General features: G+C 34.0%; 1 non-coding gene across 1 annotated transcript; it reads left to right on the forward strand.

Moving 5' to 3' along the window:
* Positions 1-4,434: 4,434 nt before the first annotated feature.
* LOC111738435 lies at positions 4,435-4,539 on the forward strand. Its single transcript, XR_002779849.1, has one exon. It is a non-coding gene; the product is annotated as a U6 spliceosomal RNA (small nuclear RNA).
* The last annotated feature ends 3,083 nt before the right edge of the window (positions 4,540-7,622 follow it).

Below are 7,622 nucleotides of genomic sequence, written 5' to 3' on the forward strand. Positions count from 1 at the left end.
CTATAGAAGCTTTGCATTGCTCTCTTTTCATAGATCCTCAAATACGAGATTAAAAAATCCATGCGGCTGACTCATTTGCACAGGATCACAGACTCTAAAAGCTAGAGGTACTCTAGATTAGTCAGTGCCTATCTACCCAGTGAAAGACTCACTTCGGTAATGCCATAGGCAATTAAAAAAAATGTTTTCCCTATGCTATACTCTAAATCTCTGTGACTGTTTGCAATTACTAATTCATACTTATTCATCCCTTCACCCTTTTTCACCCAGCCCTCTTATCCTCCTCCCCTCTGGCAATCACCAGTTTGTTCTCTGTATCTGTGAGTCTGTTTTTGTTTAATTTGTTCATTTATTTTGTTCCTTAGATTCCGCATATAAGTGAAATCATATAGGATTTATCTTTGACTTATTTCACTCATTGACTTTTTTAAACAAAAAGTTCAGTTTTATTTCTAAGAGGTAATCTGCTATAAAACAAAACTTTCAAAAAGCTCTGTAAGTAATTGGGTGATCTAATATAATATGTGCAAAGGTAGAGAAGCACAGGTGCTATGGGAATTTATAGGAGAAATGTTTGGAGAATTAGGAAGAGCTGGGCTCCCAACTTAAGTTGCACTTAGGATGAGAAGAGATAAAAATTATGGGTTATATACACACTCCCCGACTCATGATGATTTGACTTACGATTTTTCAATTATGCGATGGTGTGAAAGCGATACACATTCAGTAGATGCTATACTTTAAGTTTTGAATTTTGATCTTTTCATGGGCTAGCAATAGCGGTACAACACTCTTTCATAATGCTGGGCAGTGACAGCAAGTTGCAGCCTCCAGTCAGCCACGTGATCATGAGGGTTAACCAATTGATACTCTAGCGTACTGTGTTATTAGCATTTTTTAATTTTAGTTCAATGCTTCAAACATTCTTTATGCCCAGTGTGTTTTCAGTTGTGTATATTAACAATGAATAGCCATATAATCATTCTTTCTTCACTTTCGGCACAGTATTCAATAAATTATATGAAATATTTAACACTTTATTATAAAATAGGCTTTGTGTTAGATGATTTTGCCCACTGTAGGATAATATAAGTGTTCTGAGCATGTTAAGGTAGACTAGGCTGAGCCTTAATGGTCAGTAGGTTAGGTGTATTAAATGTATTTTTGACTTATGATATTTTCAACTTAACGATAGGTTTATCGGGAGTAACCCTATTGTAAATTGAGGAGCATCTGTATAAATTAAGGAAAGCATTAAATGCTCGAAACCAAAGCTAAAAAGGTGTATTTGAGAAAGTGACAGGAATTTAATATGCATTGAGAGTGGAGGGTGGAATACAAGGAGATAGCTGAAGAAAGGAGGCAAAAGTAGAGCAAGAATATAATCACTAGGAAGATTCACTGTAGGCTATTAAATCATTTAAGCTTTTTCCTAAAAATGATAACACTGGAAAGGTTTTAAGTAAAGCATTAACAATTTTATGCTTCAGAAATTCTACTATGGCTTCACTATAGAAAATGGATCAGAAGGAACAAATGTTAAAATTCAGAAACTAATTAAGAAGTATTATGGAAATTCAGATAATAAGTGATTATGGTTTAAAGCAGTATAATAGCATTGGAGATGGAGAAACGGGAAGAGGTTCTCCATGAAAAAGTTCACCATGAGCCAATGTTAATAAAAATTCATTGAATTTTGAAATTTACTGCACATTAGACAAAATAGTTAAATTTTTGATGTTAAAGGCAAAGCCTATCTGGCTAAACTGATTGTCTATTATTTAAGTATTTCTTTGTTGTCTGGCCCCAAGATTTGATCTGCACTTTGGAAAAGACAGAAAATGAAAATTTTCTTTTACACTTTTAAATTTGATATCCTTAGACCAAAAATAAAAAAAATAAAAAAAATGCCAATAAAGAAAAACAAATTATTAAACAAAATTTTGCCCTCAAATAAGAGAGGTGATAGGACAAGGTACAGGTAGATTAGGTAGAAATTTAGGATCTGTTTCCTGTATCTTCTCAGAGAATCCTACGTCTCAAGATTAGGAAGAGCTTTAAAGCACATCCTTTTCAATTATATACTTGATAAGAGGATTCCTTTTAAAGAATCCTTTATGAAGGTTACATAATCTGGTATTTCTCAAATTTCAATGTGTATACAAATGACTTCAGTTCTTTTTAAAATGCAGATTCAAATCCCACAGTTTTGGGGAGGAGATTTAAAATAAGTTTTGATATAACATTTTGCATTTTTTTAGCATTTTAATAGTTTTCCAGTTATTGCTTGTGAACTACCAAGATTCTAATTTATACTTGAAAAGAACTCCTAATTATACCAAGTTCATTGCTAATACTGACATATGACAATATTAGAGAGTACGGTCATGACGAGAATTTAGGACAAATAAAGACTTGTCTTCATATTTTATTATACAATTTTACTTATTTCCTAATCAGAGAGCCCACTTTAGCTCAAGTTTTTCCTGCAAAGTGAAGGGTAGATGGTATCCTTTCCTTCTATAAAACTCATTGAATTAACTTGGGATAAATGATTAATCTATATAACTCTTAATACCTACCAGTGAATTAACTGACCAAAATAAACACCATTTAATTAAGTTTGAAGGTGATAATGCAATATGCCTATGTCTACCGGCAAATTCCTTAACTTTTTAAAAAATTCATTTTGCAATTAATAGAAATACAAATGGTTTATAATAATATAACTTCACAGTCAGAAGAACTGCTCTTATTGTTAAACAAAGTCAGAAAATTAAAATGAAGATCAAACCACAGTGTATGATTTTTATAAATGACTCACAGAATCGTTAATGAATTTGAGTATTTTAATTTTCAATATAACTTTCATTTAAGAAGCTTCAGTGGCTTTCACTTATTTTATGTCTAGTGTTTTTTTGATATATAAGAAAAAAAACTGCAAGACAAATATTCTTTAAACTTGTTTCTGGCCATAATTTTAAAAGAAAATAAATATTTGATTTAGCAATAATATGTGAATTATTACCAGTGATGAGGTCATGAATCTAAATGAGCTGGAATAGTTCCACATGACATAAAGCCATTTAGGAAGAGTGAGAAAATTACTGGCATGTCATATGAGAAATATTCATGTAATTTGGTGTATTTGTTTTATACTTGGATTATACTAAGTGATCATTTGTAAACTTAATAAAACATTTCTCTCTTTTCATTGCTCAAGCTTCCTATTTAGCTATGCAATGAAATCAGAGATCCATGAATGAATATAATATTGTTTTTCTATTTTTGTCCATTAGCAATGAGGATTCTGGTTTTTCTGTTGTTATTATGAAATTATTGGTTTGATATACAAATAATACAGGCCAAGAAGGAAAGTTTCCTTCTATTCTTCTAGGTTCTTGGGCTGTTCTAATAACTAAATTGATATCAGACAGATTAACACAAGAAAAAAACAAATTTAACTTTGTAGGAATGGGAGCTCCGGCAAATTATGAGGCCCACGGGCAGTCAAGCAATTGAGGCTTAAATGATATGCCTTCCTGAGCTAAGGAGAAGAGGAAAGAGATTTGTCTCTTCCAAGGGGAGAAGGCAATTCCCAGGAAGATGAGAAGACAAATGTTTGTTAAACAAATGTGTTCCATGCCATGCAAAGAAGTCTTTCTGATGTAAAAAGAAGTTATCTTTCGTAATAACTTTCTTCCTGGTACTGGCTCCCTGTTTAAATTATTCCAGGCAGTTAAAGGAGGAGGTAGCGTAAAAACTACCTGAGTCTTCTGTTTCTTAAAAAGAAGCAGCCTAAAATCATCCTCATGCCAAAGAGACATTTTGGAATGGGAAAATTTTGCTCCCCTATATACATGATGACTATAGTAAACCAGAAAGTGACAATATAGATTTCTCATCTAGTGGAACATTTGAGTTTAGACAAAATTGTTTTAAAGAAAAAAGTAAAAGCAAAACAATAGAAAAAGTAGTAAAGTTTTTTTTTCATTGCCTTTGTGTTTACAAGACTTTTCTAAAATTTCCTGTTGTCATTAAACACTTATTATCAAAAAATGTATTTTAGTTGACATATTGAATTTTCAAGTAATCGAATTATTAATATTAATTTAGTAAGCAAGGGACTATCACCTCATATGAAGCAGCTAAATCCATTTACACAACTAAAATCCATCTAAAGGTCAACATTTTCTTTCACCATATTTCTTATCATACAAACCTTCAGCGGTAATAAATTAATTTTTCATGAAATAACTTTTTTTTTTTTTGTTCTAATTTGATGGCTGTATGGGCTAATGCCTAGAATTATTATGTTAAGGAGGAGAATTACTGTCTCTCCTTAGTCTACAGACCTCTCACATAGGCCTTGAACCAAGGGGCATATTGATCCAGACAGTCTTCTATTTAAAAATCAATCAATCAATAAATTAGGTGCTGCCATGGCAGCACATATAGTAAAATAGGAATGAAAGGAGAAGACTAGCATGGCCCCTGGGCAAAAATGACATTCAAGTTTATAAAGCATTCATACTGTTATTCTCTAATAAAAATTAAAGTAACTGCGTTTTTTGTTTTTGTTTTTTTTTAGGATTGAATTGGATCATGCCTCTTTAGATTGAAACAAATGAGATATAAATAAAATAAAAATAATGAAAATGAAAGCTCACAAAAAAAAAAGTAACATAATTTTAAGAAAATGTTTCTTGGTATGCAGTCAAATGTTAAGTTTTAACTGATGTGTTTTTACATTTCTTTTACTTTAGAACTCATTTTATAAAAAGAAAACAAAAGTACCTTTAAAAAGAAGAAAGCACTTTCATAAATTCACAAAATTATCCATATTATCTACTTTTCATTGTCCAGTTCATGATAGAACTGTTTAATTCTGAGTTTCATTTTATCTGGGTAGACTTGATGCTTATATTGATATCTGATGTAATTATAGCATTATTAACACTTTGCTTCAAATAAAAGCAAATCTAGGCTTAGATAAGAAGAAACTATTCAAAAAGACTAACACAATAGGGAGAACCCTCAGAGCTCAGAAATCTAAAAATGTCTCAAAATCAAACAGAAAAAGGCTGTTCCTTTATAGACAGAGGTAAGCAGAGCTTAGCAGATATTTATAAGGGGAAGTTGGACAAGCAAGGGGGAGTGAATAAATAACATAGCACTAGCCATCAGACAAGAAATGTTTCTGTTTGGTCAGATGATTTTGGATAAACTGATGAAGGGATTATATTCTGCATCTTCTTCCCTGCCCAAGGATGGGGACCAGCCAAAGTTCAGGGGCCTGTGGGGAAGAAAGAAGTCTAAATATAGTTTGGTCAAGACACAATTGAGGGTAATAAATTGTGACTATTTGGACAGGAGCTGTAATTGTATACTATGTGTGTGTGTGTGTGTGTGTGTAGCACATTAACTGATGGACCAGTATTTCACTTTGTTTGCTAAAAGCTAATTCAGTGGGTCAGTATGTAGTTGTGGTTTCACAGAAAGTTATTTGGTTTTGTCCTCCTTCCTGGCTCCTGAAAATGGAGTCCTTAAAAACTTTGGAGTTTCCTGAGTGATAGGGTGGTACTCTTTTGTTTGAATGAGGCAACTCTTGGTGAGTGGGCCCCTACATAGATTTGGGATGAGGACTGGGTGCCAGCAAGATCACAATTCAATAGAAGCTTAGAATTTTTAGCCCCACCCCTAACTTTTGAAGAGCAGGGAGAAGTTAGTGATCAAGTTAATCATCAATAGCTAATAAAAATCTGCATAGAAAAACCCTAAATGATGGGGCTGAGAGCTTCCCTGTTCAGGAAACATGGCATTGCTGAGGATGGCGAACCTGTAGAGTGCATGGGAGCCCCATCACCCCTCCTCCCCATATTTGCCCCTATACATTTCTTTAATTTTGGCTATTCCTAAATTGTATCCTTTATAATAAACAAGAAAATGTAAGTAAAGCATTTTTTCTGACTTCTGTGAGCTATTTAGCAAGTTATTAAACCTGAGGAGGATGGGGGTCTTGGGAACCATTGATTTAAAGTTAGTCAGTCATAGAAGTATGGGTGGCCCAGGACTTGTGGCTGGTATCTGAAATTGAGGCAGTCTTGTAGAACTGAGCCCCTTAACTTGTGAGATTTGATGCTAACTCCAGGTAGAGAGAATCAGCATTGAGTTGAATTGTGGAATATTGGAGAAGTGGTGTTGGAAAAGATAACACATACTTGGTTTTAGAAAGAAAGGAACCCTTTTATTAGGTGTCAAATGTATGGAATTTACTAAAGAGCCATGACTCACAAAAATATGTGATTTGTGAAGAGAAACTTGTTAAGAGAGACCAAAGGGTGGGGGATGAGGAATCTCTTATCCTTGGATGGCATGAAACTTCAGCTGTATTATGATCAGTCGCTAAAGGTAAAAGTTAGCACAGATGGAATTTAGAAATGGTGGTAGATCTGACTTCTGAAGAACTTAACTCATTGGATACCCAAGGAAATGCCAAATAATAAAAAGCATGCCAAACATATAATCCCTGGGTTACTATTATCTATAATAGCTAATGTGAAAGAAAATGCCGAGTTAGACCTTGCTACCGGACCAAGCTCAGATTTTAGTCAGTCTGAGTTTCAGCCACTAACTTCAAAGATATCCCAAACGAAAAATTATGCCAGGACTACAGAAAAATAACTCAAAAACCTCTGGTCACCAAGAAGATAGTCAATGTTGGAGAAAGGCAAAAACAAGAAACAACTGAAACCAAGGGGTGTGGTGTGAAGGAGATGTCTCATTTTGTGGATCAGTAATATCAACTTCCTGAAGAATCTTCAATAAAATAGATTATAACAGTGACTAACTTAGGGGAAGTATCTTTATGCTCAGTATGGAAGAGCATGTTTGGGTTGGTACAGGACCCAGAGCTCCCTATGGACCAATCACAGATGGCTATACATGATCCAGACATAGAACAGATTATGCCTGAAGAAAGAACCAGTCTGATGTACTAAATAAAAACTACTGTAGGCACTGCTTACCCTGAGAAGGGGGCTGTCTTTTTTCCTCTATATATGCTGTGTGGAAGACCCCAGATGAAGCAGTTGATATGCTTCATATGCAAGCCATGTAGGGCTGGCTTTATGATAATTCGGTTATTCACTCATTGAATATGCCTATTACCCATGTTTTGGTGAATTTTATTATTAATATGAACGACTTTGCAAGGGCATTCCATGTAACTTTACTTCTATAAAATTGGGCGACAGTTCAGAAGCCTTGTCTAATTTGCTGTCTCAATTTCCCACCATGGGTCTCAAAGAAGCTGAAGAAACATACCTTAATTAACAAGAGAATAGGAAGAGACAAAGGGAAGAGTTAAGGAACTTGTCCTAGCAGTGTGGAAATCTTTAGATAGTTATTCATAATGGGATGAAGAAAATAGACATTGATGGTGTTGAATCAGAAGTCATAATACATCACTATTGAAGGTTGAGAGGAAAGCAACTGCCAGCTTCCTAATGTTGAAAGGTCCCAAACAAGCTTACTCTATTTGCCACTATTTGGAGTAATTAAAAAAAATGAAAAGGCAAACATTTTAACGAGAAATTGGGCCTGGAAACTCTCGATGCCAT

The sequence above is a fragment of the Pteropus vampyrus genome, unplaced genomic scaffold (assembly GCF_000151845.1).
Source record: "Pteropus vampyrus isolate Shadow unplaced genomic scaffold, Pvam_2.0 Scaffold38, whole genome shotgun sequence".
Taxonomy (NCBI): Eukaryota; Metazoa; Chordata; class Mammalia; order Chiroptera; family Pteropodidae; genus Pteropus; species Pteropus vampyrus.